The following is a 13,942-nucleotide window of genomic DNA, read 5'->3' on the forward strand; positions in this document are numbered from 1 at the left end:
AATCTTTCACTCAAGCTGACACATTTTCAGTTTGTGTGGATGTGTCCCTGCTCTAGGCAATCTTGTGTCTTTTTGCACCTACCTGTGTCTTTCTATTGACTGCATTCGTCGCATGTCTTTGCTTTCATGGTCTGTTTGAATACACCTTTAGAGAACCAATCAAAATAAAATCATAGTAGCTCTTCCATAGTTGGAAGTTTAATTTCCAGTGGGGCCACTTATCAAAAATGCTTCACACTGGGTAGACCTTTTGATGACAGAAAATATACACATATTTAAATGAACTGATCAGTTTATTTTTGTATTCGTTAACATGAGAGGAAATATTATGATTAAGGTCTGGTGCACAGTACTTGTGACTGTATCAAAGGCAGCGGAAGGGAAATGAAAGAGAATGCATGCTGGTCTGTTTCGTTGTGGCTGACACTGTGTAATATTTCTGAGCTAATGAGAAGCACTGCCATAAGAGATCCTCTGCTGAACAGCATTATGTTCACCAGCTATGGTGTTAAAAAGCAAATTTTATTGTTCCTGAAAAGTAAAGCGTGAATTAAATCTCTTCTTGCATTAAAAAATAATCAATCAGATGTCAGAGGTGTCTGCAGCTGATGAATAGAATAATAATGAACTAAACCAACTTTTCAAAGCCAGTTTGAAAATGGGGTTTGAAATGCAAAACACTGGTAAAACATAGTGAATAAACATAAAAAACCAAGACAATGTGCTGCTCCATTACTCCATGTTTACCTCTGAAAATGTCCTATATATTTACTCACCAACAGACAACATTTGTCCATACTAACTGATAGCAATTGTATCAAGAAAAGGACCAGTCGGCTCATCCCCAGAAGTATCCATGAACTTACTAAAAAGCGCTCTCTGAAGTCGACTCCAGGCAGAGAAGAGGATTAAAAAAAACACATGAATTTAAATGAGGTTCTGTTGCAGCCATGGCCGCCAAATCATGTAACAAATCAGACACTGCCAAGTCATCTCAGCTTGTCCAACTGGCCCTTTCCTAAAGCTCAGCTCCGTGACACCAGCAGTGTGCCCAGATCTCTCTCTCTGTCTCTCTCTGTGTCTCTGTCTGTCTGTCTCTGTCTGTCTCTGCCCCTCTCTCTCTATCTCTGTCTCTCTCTGTGTCTGTCCATCTGTCTCTTTCAGTCATTCTCTGTCTCTGTCTGTCTGTCTTTCTCCTTCTGTGTCTGTCTTTCTGTCTTTTCTCAGGCTGGAACTGGAGCTGGGAAAGGACTCCACCACCTACTGGTGCTATTACTGAAGGGTCGAAGGAGAGACAATTTAGTCCACCCGGTGGTCATAAACCAGAGCACAGGAGGAGGGTTAAGTGGAGAGGTTGAAGCCCAGTGAGAGACAGGAGAGTTGAATACAGTTCAGTGGCCAATACCGCTGTTAGAAATAAGCCTGATGCTGATGCACAAAGTCAAGTCAAGCTACAGGAAAATGAAAACCTTAGACACAAAACTGCACTTAAAGGTTTGAATATAATCTTAGACAACTTGGCTTTAGTGTTAATGGGATGACCTCAATAAAAGCTACCAAATTTGGGAAATGTGTATCGCTGCGGATACTCATCTGCATACTCTGTAGCAAAGAATACAGCATTTAAGCATAATGTGCTCAAACTGCTTGAGGCTCACTATAATTTCTTCTTGTGTGTGTAGTTTTGTAATTTAATTGGAGCATGACTTATTGCCTTTTGTTGTCTTTGAGATTAAATACTAACCATATGTAAATGTTGGAATGCCTTAATTTCTTCAGTTGGAATTAAGTCCATTAGCAACTGTTTAATGTTAATACCTCAGTATAAATGAATAGACATTTAAACTTGTTTTCCCAGCTCCTCTGAAAACATACCCAACCACCAAACCATGTATAAAACTAGAAATAGTTTCACAACAAGCATTTTGGGTTATGATTTATTTCACAGGTCTGTAATTAGGAAATGATTTCCTTGAAAGAACTATGTAATTTGATACTTATCAGGAAATTGAGTTCGAACCGGGGACATTCTAGCTGTGAGGCGAGGGTCCCCGCCTCACAGCTAGGTCCCCGGTTCGAATCCCGCTGTAGGCGCTGGTGGCGTGTCCTCCACCATGTCATCAGTGCCTGCTGCTCGAGGAAAAAAGGGGCCTTTCTGTGTGGAGTTTGCATGTTCTCCCCGTGTTCACCCGGGGTTTCCTCCGTAATAACCCCCACTAAAAACATGCAAGAAGATCACCACCTGACCAATGGTGGCGAGAAGGGATGGGTCCCCAGGCGTGGGCACCGGCATCGGCTGGCAGCTGGCAGCCCACCGCTCCTGGTCTGCCACGGAGGATCGACAGACCGAGGATGGGTCAAATGCGGAAAAATAATTTCACGGAAGCATGGCGTGCGCATGTAGTGTGTGCAACTATGTGTGATAAATAAAGTACATTTCTTCTTCTTCTTCTGAGGCAGTTATTTAAGTGTAGTTAGTTGTATTGAGGTTTCATACTACCAAGATAAACATTAGTATGTTATTGATTTATTCTAAGAAACTTAACTCTCCGTACATGTTAAACTGTCTTTATTTTCACCAAATTGCAAAGTTCTTTCAAAGAAACCTCCAAGAGAGTGCCCTATTGTCAGAAAAAAGACTGCTGTAAAAGATCCCACTTGGATGCCCCATGGTACTGTATATAGCCCCTATGGTACTTCATATAAAACATAATAAAGTTCCCTCTATAGTGCCCAGCCAGTGGAGAAAATGTGATTTAGTGCCTTCTGGGGTTAGGGTGCCCTTCAAAAGAAATTACAAAGTTAGATGGCCTCTCTTTGTATCTAAATGGGTAAATAGTTTATAGTTCCCTGTGTGCTTTTATTTCAGAGGTGAAATAATAATATATAATGTTCTATGCAGAGTCAAATAATAAAAACGGTTTAATTGTAACCAGGGTTTGGAAATGTTCCAAATGTGTGTAGCTTTCTGCTGGTGTCCCATCGTATGCAGGTGGCACCTTTTTTGTTTTTTTTCGCCCTTGCCCCTCAGATGGCTCGACTGGTTGCAAGTATCATGCTTGTTTAGTGAATCGTGTCAAAATGAGCAGGAGGAAATGAGCTCATGCTCCAAATTGCAGCTTGCATGTTTCAGATGTGATGAAATGGGCCTCAGGTCTGTAATATTTTGAGGCGAGAGGCTGAGTCTGTGTCTTGGCATCTAACGTGACAAAGAACATAATGGTTATGGCCTGTCGGTGAGCCTCTCTCAGAGTGTTACTGGACCAAAGAAAGTTTCAGCGACCAAGACACCTGATATTAGAGAAAAGCTCATTAAATATGGTATTTAATATAAGTATTTAGTGTTTTGTTTCCCTACCTGTCTTTTGACAGTGCTCAGCTTGCATTACGCATGTATTTACAATGATTTTATTCCACAATGTTAAAAATAGAAACATTGTAAGGTATGGCTGGATGCAGTCAAAGAAATGAACTATGCTTGCTATCTGGATAGTGTGCTGTCTCTTTATGACTTTTTGGAAGATGGTGTCAACCCTCAGTGAAAAATGGTGGCTCTCAAAACGATATCCTCTTGTTCAACAGGTAAATCATTCCACCTGAGCAGCTCTGCCTGGGGGGGGGGGGGGCGTTGGATGTGAGAAAAGAAAAAAGAAGCATCTGTGTGCCTGTGTAAGTTGCAGTGTGCAGTCGTGAGTGTTTGTGAGGAGGTGATTGTGCAAGTTTCATTACCTTTTCGCATAGGAAAAGGAGAGCAAATCTTGGATCCGGGAGCTTTGAGTTTAGTTGGAGTTTGTTGCAGGTGATATACTGTGTGTTTTTGGCTTTGGAAAGCCCCTTTGGAAAGGCAGAGTAAATCACTCTTATGTGCAAGCAACATTTAACAAGAGGCTCTATTTTAATGGCTGTAAAGTCTATTAAACTGGTGGTGCCACCTGGCTATTTTTGTCAGCTGCTGTACTCCTGATATGAAAAATGAGCTGGATATTCTCTATCCATCCAAGTTTTATGAGCTCTGCATCCTCAAATGAGCCCTCACTCCCCAAAAATGCAGAGATAACTTATGCTGTGGAAAGACATTTACATTTAAATCATAATCGGAGCAGTTGGGATTATTTAGTCCTCCTGTTTTACAGACTCTACTCTATGAATTTATGAATATTACAAAGAGAAATTGGTAATAATTTTTGCTGAAATGTTGAATATCTCTGTGTTGGAGTGTACATCACAGCGCCGCATTGTGCCGATGCAGATGAGATGGTGCAAGGGGGCAGAAAATGAGCTCATTCATTGGGCTGGAGTCCTCATTTTGCAAAGCTACAATTCGTTTCTTTTGGTGTCCGCCAGCCCTTTCTGTGCTGCCAAGCAGCTGAATGTTTTGCGCAGTCATGGGCGGCATGGCAGGGCTACGTCGACAGGAGAAGCCAAATTGATCAGTCTTTTAAACTGTAGCCAAAAGCTGCCACCATAATAAAGTTAGGCCTTGATCATGTTGTTGTGATCCACAAAGCACACAACAGAGAGATAGAGGCAAGTACACAGGCAGGCAAACAAACCCTGCTAACACAACCATCCTCCTCTTCTTTCTCTCCATCTCTTCATTTTGTCACTGTCTCCACCTGTTTATCTCTCCCTCTCTCCCACCACCTCTTTGCTCTCTATTGTATCTCTCTCTCTCTCTCTCTGGACTGTCTTGGAGGCAGTAACAGGTGCAGGTTTTCAGCCTCTCATCCTGGCTGACCACTCAGGGCCTCTGTCTCTAGTTCACAGACACGCACGCACGCACGCACGCACGCACGCACGCACGCACGCACGCACGCACGCACGCACGCACGCACAGAGTCTCAGGAGCACATTCATCCCCTGACAGGTCGAACAGTCTGGCCCATGTGTTAGGTCCAGATGGGACTGCTCCATTACTCTGGCTGGTTGGAATGGACATCACACACACACACACACACACACACACACACACACACACACACACACACACACACACACACACACACACACACACACACACACACACACACACACACACACACGTGCGCCTAGACTTGCATAGGAATAAGAATAGACACATGCACACGTTTTTAAACCATCTCTCAGGATGGACTGTGCTTATTCAAGGAAAGCGGTAGTTTAATTAATGTGAATACCTGCAAAAGCACATTCAGGTGGTTTGGGGTTTGAAACTCACGAGGGACCACATGCTAAATAAAAGTACGCACTCATTAAATTGCAAGAATGTAATCCAAGATTTTCTTTGATAGGAAAAGCTTTGAAAATAACTAAAACAAACTCAGCAGCAGAGTTTAGCCTAATTTTGACGGACTGTGAACCATGGACTGCAGGACAACACACTGAGCCGGTGAATTGTAAATTGCCTGATAGCAGTGGTTCCTTGACAGTATGTCAATATATGAAGTTTTTATTGTAAACAGTTCGCCATATTAGAAAACTTTTGACCCTCAGGGCAAGCTTGTTTTGTTATTATTGTGGTTTGTTTCATAAAAACTGTCTAGAAAAAAAAAACATTTGCTTTTTACTGTCAAATTATAAAACCTCTTGTAATGCCATTTTGGAAGGTGATATACTCTGCAAATAAAGGTTGTTATATTTGTTTTTCAAATTATAGTTACTAGGATTTAAGGAGTAGCAGCTTTAATTAAGTCTAGAGAAATAGACTGGTTTACAGTAGTACCTTTGGGTTTAATGTATTCCATTACATGTAGTTTCTGAATTGTTTGCAAGATTTTTTCGATACATCAGGGTGGAAATCTGATCAGTCTACTATAAAGTCACTGAAAATGAATGACATATAAAAATGTAGTAGTTCCTTTGAGAACCTTCTGAATTCTGCATGGCAGAGAGGAATGTACTGTCTAAATGCATTGAAGAATGGAGGAGAGAATAGAGGAAATGTGTGAAAAATTGCTGTGTGAGGAAATGCTTCTGTGTGTCAGATAGATGGGAGGGTTTTCTTTATCAAATGCACTTTGCGAAGTTAATCAGCGGATGACGTTCTGCCATAACTGCCTAGTGCAAAAACTCAACTTCATGACCATTATACTGTCAAATCTCTGCGCTGAAATACGCACCGTAGCACTCAGAGAGCCACATATTTATCAATGGGCGATGCACAACTGATTATAAATTCCTGTAATGCATCATATTGTGCATGAATGTATTTTCTCATGCTAAATTATGGCTCTGCTATAAAGCTGTGCCATATTTCAGCTTTTTGTGGAGCTAAAATAAATCTCTTGTGTTTGCTAAATAAACCCGTATCTCTCCCTCTGTACAGTGCCCCCTTAATGAATAATGGGTGCTATCGGTTAAGAGCAGCTCTAATACTGGTAGGCGTAAAAAAAGCAGAGTTGATAAGTTGGTTTGTATTTTGAATTCTTTTCTTCATTTTCCATGTGTTTGTTTTCTCAGGCCTATTGTGATTCCGGAGGTCACCGTGTAACATCCCATTAATTTTGATAATTGCAAAAGTAAATCAAATTATTTAAATGCAAATGATCAACAGCTACTTTTTAATGTTTAATCTTGTTTGTTAATGAATTTCTTGATGGGAGATTCAAAATAAACAAGCCTTGGGGTTTGTGTTGCATGCATCATGAGTTCAATTTTCTGTTTATTTCAATACAAAATGCTGAATATTTAGGCCTACAGTGTGCAGAGCTAAATGCAGCATAATTCTATATGTTTCTGGGTCGCATAAATAAGTCTAATTGGGAGTGTTACATCATGAGCTGGATTTTCTCAAGGTGACTCCGTACTGGAGATTCCACATAATATTTTGAGATAGTGGGCAGACTTAAAGTGTTTAATTAGAGAACGGAAGACTCTCTCTTCATGTATTTTAGGAGCAGGTGCAGAGGTCTGAGTACAAGCTGATGAAAATGCATGCGGTAGCCTCGAAGAACTGTTCTTTTAAAAATACAATAAAGGAAATATTTGAATGAAGTCAGACTGCTTTAGTGTGTATAAAGTCAGTTCAATTAGAAACAAAGAAATCTCATCCTGTGCTGTTAACACAAATATCAGTGAACATGCTTTGCTGATGTATCACAGGTCCATTAAGCCCAGTAACCAGCACCCTGCCCAGGACCTGAATTGGGCTGGGTCTGTCTAAGTGGGTCAGGGCCAGCTGTATTGTAGAGGGTCTTCGGTTTCTGTGTCAGTATGTCTAACACCTAATCTGGATCTGAGTGAACTTGCTATTAGCTCTAATCATGTGGTGCCTGATAATCACCTTTTTTTGTAATGCAAGACAGAGGTTGTGAAGCATCAAGTGCAGCAAATAAATGACGTGTATTGCTGCTCTTTTCAACCCTTTCTGCTTATTAATTGATGTTGCATCATGCTGCCTGTCAGTGCTGTTGTTCCCTTTATCCCAGTCTGTTCTGTTGGACTGTGTTTTGAATTGGGTTGTCCTTGACTATATTCTGAATGGATGTTACTGTCCTCGGGTCCATTTTTGGATAGAGTATCTTTTTTAAAAATCATATTTCTGCAAGTTGAGTTTTGATGTTTTCCACAGCTCCATTTCTGACGAGGTCCCATGAAGACTGTGTACTTCCCTGTAGGACTGAGTCAGCCATTTTGACCCATTCATTAACATCTCAAATCATTCTTTACCAGTTTTTCCAGAAGTGGTGATGAAGTAGTTTTATTTTGTGCTGCCAGAAGATATTTAGCATGAAGGGCGTTAAACACATATTTGTACGTATTTGTAGATGTCAAATTACTTTTAATAAAATCCCTCAAGACCCACCCAGTCAGCCTATGTCTGGTGGTTGGTCTTGTACTTCTACTCTGACACTTTCTTTTCTCTCCTCTTGCCTCTTTGCCCATACTTTACTGTCTTGCCTTTGCTACCACTCGTATATAATGGACCACGTGAAGTAAAGTACTTGATTAAGCAGCCTACATGAATGAAATCAAATAATTCCTGCTCAGCATTTTCGCATTCACACACACGTAAGACGACATACCCGCCACACTTCCTCCTTGATTTTATTGAACGTTACCATGACCGTTAGTAGCTGTTCTCATTCTTCCCAAACACTTCACCAAACTCATCTGAAAATTCAAAGCCTCTTCCAAAAATGACTTTCAGTAAGTTGAAATATAATTGAATTTCTGTGTTACACATTTCAACATTTATACCCATTAATTAAGTGTTAATTGGTTAACCACAGAGAATATTTTACGCATGTTGGGGTGTGTGTGTGTGTGTGTGTGTGTGTGTGTACACATATATGTATGTATAGACACACACACACACACACACACACACACACACACACACACACATCCATCCATCCATCCATTATCTATACCGCCTATCCCTTTCGGGGTTGCGGGGGGCTGGAGCCTATCCCAGCTACAATGGGCGAGAGGCGGGGTACACCCTGAGCCGGTCGCCAGCCGATTGCAGGGCCACATACAAGGACAAACAAACATTCACACTCACACTCACACCTACGGACAATTTAGAGTCATCAATCAACCTAATGAGCATGTTTTTGGTCTGTGGGAGGAAGCCGGAGTACCCGGAGAGAACCCACGCATGCACGGGAAGAACATGCAAACTTCACACAGAAAGGCCCCGTCTGACCTGGGGATCGAACCGGCAACCTTCTTGCTGTGAGGCACGCGCACTACCTGCTGCGCCACCGTGCAGCCACACACACACATATATATATATATATTTTTTTTTAATCGAAAAGCTTAAATGTTTCAGCTCATGCTCAGAATCATCCTGGAGCCTGAAACCTCTGTCTTCTGAGAAACACTAAGCTTGAGAAACACAGTTACTCATCTGTGGGAACACACAAACAAACACAAGCTTAGATTCCCTTGTCTCTTAGCATCCCGGCTTTAAAGCGATAAACCCTTGATCCCTGTGATATTTCATCTCTTTATCAGCATCATTTCAGAAGCACTGTGGACTACGTTAGTGTTTACTCAGGATTTCCCTGTGTAGTCTGTTCTTAGGGGGCTTAAATCCTTCTCCACCGCTTCACCCTCCTTCTCCCCCTCCCGCCTGACTCCTATATATTTTCCTGCATCCTTGCTTCCTCTGATTAATTATGGGGTCAGTATAAACAAAAGGGAGCAGTTGTTCACATGTTCTGCTATATCATTGGCCAAGGCTATATTCATACTCCAGCCTTTCATTTATCACCACTCGACCCTAGTCCGACTGGAGCCGTTGGCTGCCATGGCCAGGGCGATTCCAATTAATATAATGGACTTGGGGGTTGATGTTTTTCTTCGCACTCGCACAATAACGCAGTCATTTATATGCTGATTTGCCATTTTTCAGTGTTGCAGGCAGCTGGACGGGACCCATAAATCCAAAGGGGGGCTCTGCAGGGCATAACTCATTGAGGACATGTTTTGTCCCCAAATCAAAACATCACCTAGAGCTTTGACATTGAGGATTCAGCCGATCTGAACTGTGCCGGCCTTGTAGATAATGACAGGGTGCAGCATCAGTCTGCTGAGATTGCTTGTCTCAGCAGTATCGTTAGACAAATCCCAAAATTATCATGAATCATCAGCATTAGTCAGTGGCTGTAGATAAAATGGGGACAGCGTGAATGATTGATATTGTGTTCATAAACTAGCCAAAGTAATCTGGCCAAGGCCCATATTACTGCCTTTATTGGTCCTGAATTAGACTTAATCAGGAAAATATAATTGTGAGGTGATGGAAAGGCAAGAATCTGTAGTGTTTAACTTCACCGAACATTGTTCTTAAGATGCTGTCATTTATGAGATGTTGTTCCACTGGAAGATAACATGTTCCACATTCTTGTTCATGAGGTTGCCGACATCCTGTTAATATTCAACACACTATTTTCTTTATCCTCTGTGTGACCTCCCAACTTGGTACTTTTGCCACAAAATACATGGCAAACCTTTATTTCAACACAAGGTGTTTTAGAAAGAAAAGTAGCTTTTATTGTACACAATCTCTTATACTGAGCTTTCACTCAATACACACAATAATACATAACACATGGAGAGTATATCAAAAAATGTGTGTGTTGGTTTTTTAAAAGTAAAAAGGGATACACTCCCTTTGTGGATAATATCACTAAAAACATACGATCTTTTTCAAAGATGCCGGAGGTATTTAAAATCTGTATGTGTCCCAGTAAAATGACATGCAACTCAACAATTGTTAACATTCACTTATCCCCAGGTAATACACTCCTTTCAGTGTAGTATACTAGAATATGCTCATGTAGAATAACAAAAATACACTGTGGATCTCTGAGGATTTATAAATGAGGTCTGTTCCTCCAGGAGGACCACTGTTAATCTAGACCAAGGTCACTCCAGTGGCCTGAGAGGTGTTTTTACTGTGTGTTTGTACATGTGTCCAAGCATAGATGGTGGTCATCTATGCTTGCACATTTTCTGTATTGTCAAGCTGCAGTATGAGAGTGTATAGAGAAAATGAAGACCCATACACTCACAGGTATCGACTGACGGAGGGACATGGGGCCCTTGCAAGGTCAGTGTCACCGAGCCATGACAGAGGTCCAATGTTGTAAATAATAAGAGCTCTGACCTTTCAGGAGAGCAAGATAACTCATTTATCAGCTCATTCGACCCATTGGCCACTTCTTTATCAGGTGTTTGTCATAGCAAAGAATCAATGAATAGACATGAATGATTATATTTATTTACATAATGAGGTTTGGTTCACTGTGACACTGATTATCGAGAAAGTGACCTCATTTAAATTCGTAATCCCTGCAATTTTCATTGTATCAGACCACATTTTTGATGCTATTTAATGCCGACATTTTTTCAGCAGTTCCCAGTCAAGGCATTAGCATTCTGTTTTTGTCTCTTTATATAGTTGTTTTTATTATTACTGGCAGAAACCGCCATTCCCCCGTGGGGTTCAGATCACCTACACACTCACAGGAAACGATGCATGTTGTATGTCAGTTTCATCTTATTGTTAGAAGCCTCTCTGTTCACTAAAAGCTCTTCTACAGCCATATCAGAGCTGCTTTGAGTACTAATGCAAAACGGAACATTTTGTAATGCTGCCACTTCCCATTAACAGCATTTAACCAGTGACAGCCTTAATCAAGGGGGTAGCTTTCATTGTGAAGCAGCCACAGGAACTGCAGTGGATTTGTCACAGAGGTTAATCATACAATGTTAGCAGTGTTTGTGTTCCCTTAAAATATTGACTTTTTTTCTGCTTTTTGTCACTGGAGTTTTAAGTATTGCGAGATGAGATTTGATCGTGGTTTGGCACCGACTGTTTTTTGATTCACTAACATTTGGAAAGTGTGCAATCACTCATATATCACATATCTATAGTTAACATGTGGGATACACCATCCTTTTGTTGTTTAAAGCGACTGTACTCATGAGAGGATACAGTATTTTGTTGTTTTAGCACAACCAGAACATACTTTAGCCTGAAGGATCTCACTTACCATGAAATTCTTTGATGGACATGTTTAGATTGTCTGAGTGTTTGGCTTTAAATTGGATGCTTGTTTATCTGTAGGTATCGACTGAGCTGGCCTGTTTTTATAGTTTTGCATTTCTTTCACCGGGTATTGAATTTTGCGGAGGAGGGATCTTTATGTTGCACTTCCTACCTTGTGTGACTTTATTTCTTGTCGGTGTCTGTCATCGGCAAAAGATTGGAATATTCTCTCATAAAGCCCTTAACCTCCAGAGGCACTGCGCTGCCAGTGAGTCATAACAAATGTAAACAAAAAGATAAAAGACACATAAAAAAATGAATAACCATCTCAAAGAAGTATTGACATACAGTGAAGCTCTGATTAAAGACTACTGGGAGCACAAAACTAACCAGCACGACTGAGTTTTTTCTCAGGTCTTTTCAAAGGCCTGATAGCATATCTACAGTAACACTTGCTCTCGGAGCCATTTCCAAAATGAAAGCCCTCGCTGCATCAAGCTCTACTCTTTGAGCCCGAGCGGATGAAACCAAGCCCTGCATGCTTTGTTGTAGTATTGCTTCTCTATTTGATCGTAAATGAGAGAGAGAAAGAGAGAGAGAAAAGATGGATGGAAAGACTGAGACGTTGATACGACACAGCTGGGACCTACAGTCAATTTCACGAGACCAGAAATATTATGATGTGTGTCCAAGCCGGCAGAGCACACCAGTGGGCCCCAGGCCTCCCATTATATTGAAGGGTGAGACGTATCACTCCTCTATTGCTTGTCAATAACGGCAATGGCCGCTGGGAGACTGGACATGGGAATAGCTTAATAAAGATACACTTCAAACAAAGTTAGTACAGCCTGATAATAAATCACAGCAACTCCTGGAAAAACACCGTAAGATAAATGTCCGTCTTTGTAAGCGTTAATATCAGTTACTCTGAAAGACTGCTTTGGGAATTTTGATGCATTATTCTCAGAAAAGCATCCTACATATCAAGCTGTTTCTTATTTAGCCTTTATGTGTTCAAATGCATAATATGAACTTCAGCTTTCCAAAATTTAATTTAGTGTCTTTTTACATTTCCTGGAGCTTTGCATGTTTAAGCCCAATAAGCCAATTAAGTGAAAATCATCTCTTAATGCAAAAACAAAGCAAGTCACAGTATCCTTTCAATGAATTCCTTGGATTTGAGTTTTCAGCAAACCTATTGTTAGAAGAAGAAGAAGAAGAAGAACTGTACTTTATTTATCACACACAGTTGCACACACTACATGCGCACGCCATGCTTCCATGAAAATTATTTTTTCCGCATTTGACCCATCCTCGGTCTGTCGATCCTCCACGGCAGACCAGGAGCGGTGGGCTGCCAGCTGCCAGCCGATGCCAGTGCCCGCACCCGGGGACCCATCCCTTCTCGTCACCATTGGTCAGGTGGTGATCTTCTTGCATGTTTTTAGTGGGGGTTATTATGGAGGAAACCCCGGGTGAACACGGGGAGAACATGCAAACTCCACACAGAAAGGCCCCTTTTTTCCTCAAGCAGCAGGCACTGAAGACATGGTGGAGGACACGCCACCAGCGCCCACAGCGGGATTCGAACCGGGGACCTTCTAGCTGTGAGGTGACAGTGTTACCACTTGTGCCACTGTGCTACCAATAATGTAATTAATGTAGTGCTTTCTGAAAGCTGATTTTTTTTTTTCCAGATTTAATGCATCTCCAAGGAGAAATTTTGAACTTAATCCTTATTGGCAGTCACAGGACAGAAAAATGTAACTTTACACTGGTTTCATAGAACATACAGTAAAGCCATTAGCTGCCTGGAAGGTTTGGGAATCAATCTACAAACTTCATCTTTGGAGGGCTCCTCAGCTTTGGTTCCTTTAGGGATAGACAGATGAACTCGCTTGCTCATTGTGCATTGGATTTTAGATGAGTGATTTCAACTTGCTGCATTATCATAGTCCATGTCGTTGGTTAAATAATACATTGTATAATGGCAGAATCAGTACATCCACAGTCTCATCACAACTTCCCCCCCGTTAAGTCTGCATTTAAAATAAGACGGTCTTTAAAAAGTCACATATACTGAGCTGGTCTGAGCGAAGGCCTGTTCTTAACATGCAGCATACTTGGACTTTTGGAAAGTGTTCCTGACGAGCAGCGGAGACTCTTCTTTATTTAATACTATCCTTTCTTTTACTGTTTTATTAATTTTTTTAACTGATCGTGGCAAGAGGTGGAGCAAAAGTTGATCCAAACCCTTGATATGCTGCTCCAATAATCTGCTCGTCCAAGACCTTTTCCCTGTGACCTTGACATTTCCTCACTTGTTAAGTGGTGCTGTGTGATCAAAGGCTTTGCATGAGAGCTGTGGTAAGCAGATATGGCTAAATATTAATGAAGACAAAGCTTTCAAACCTGTTAACGTAAGATGTGAAAACAGTCTTTTAAAATCAGCAGCATCAT

The 13,942-nt window shown here is 41.2% G+C and overlaps 1 protein-coding gene across 4 annotated transcripts in view; it reads left to right on the plus strand.

The window, feature by feature from the left end:
* Positions 1-13,942, plus strand: part of tnr (tenascin R (restrictin, janusin)) — a 160,715-nt gene that overhangs the window by 25,448 nt on the left and 121,325 nt on the right. The gene's annotated exons all lie outside the window — the stretch shown is intronic.

Source organism: Chaetodon trifascialis, chromosome 11, assembly GCF_039877785.1.
Source record: "Chaetodon trifascialis isolate fChaTrf1 chromosome 11, fChaTrf1.hap1, whole genome shotgun sequence".
In the NCBI taxonomy this organism is placed as follows: domain Eukaryota; kingdom Metazoa; phylum Chordata; class Actinopteri; order Chaetodontiformes; family Chaetodontidae; genus Chaetodon; species Chaetodon trifascialis.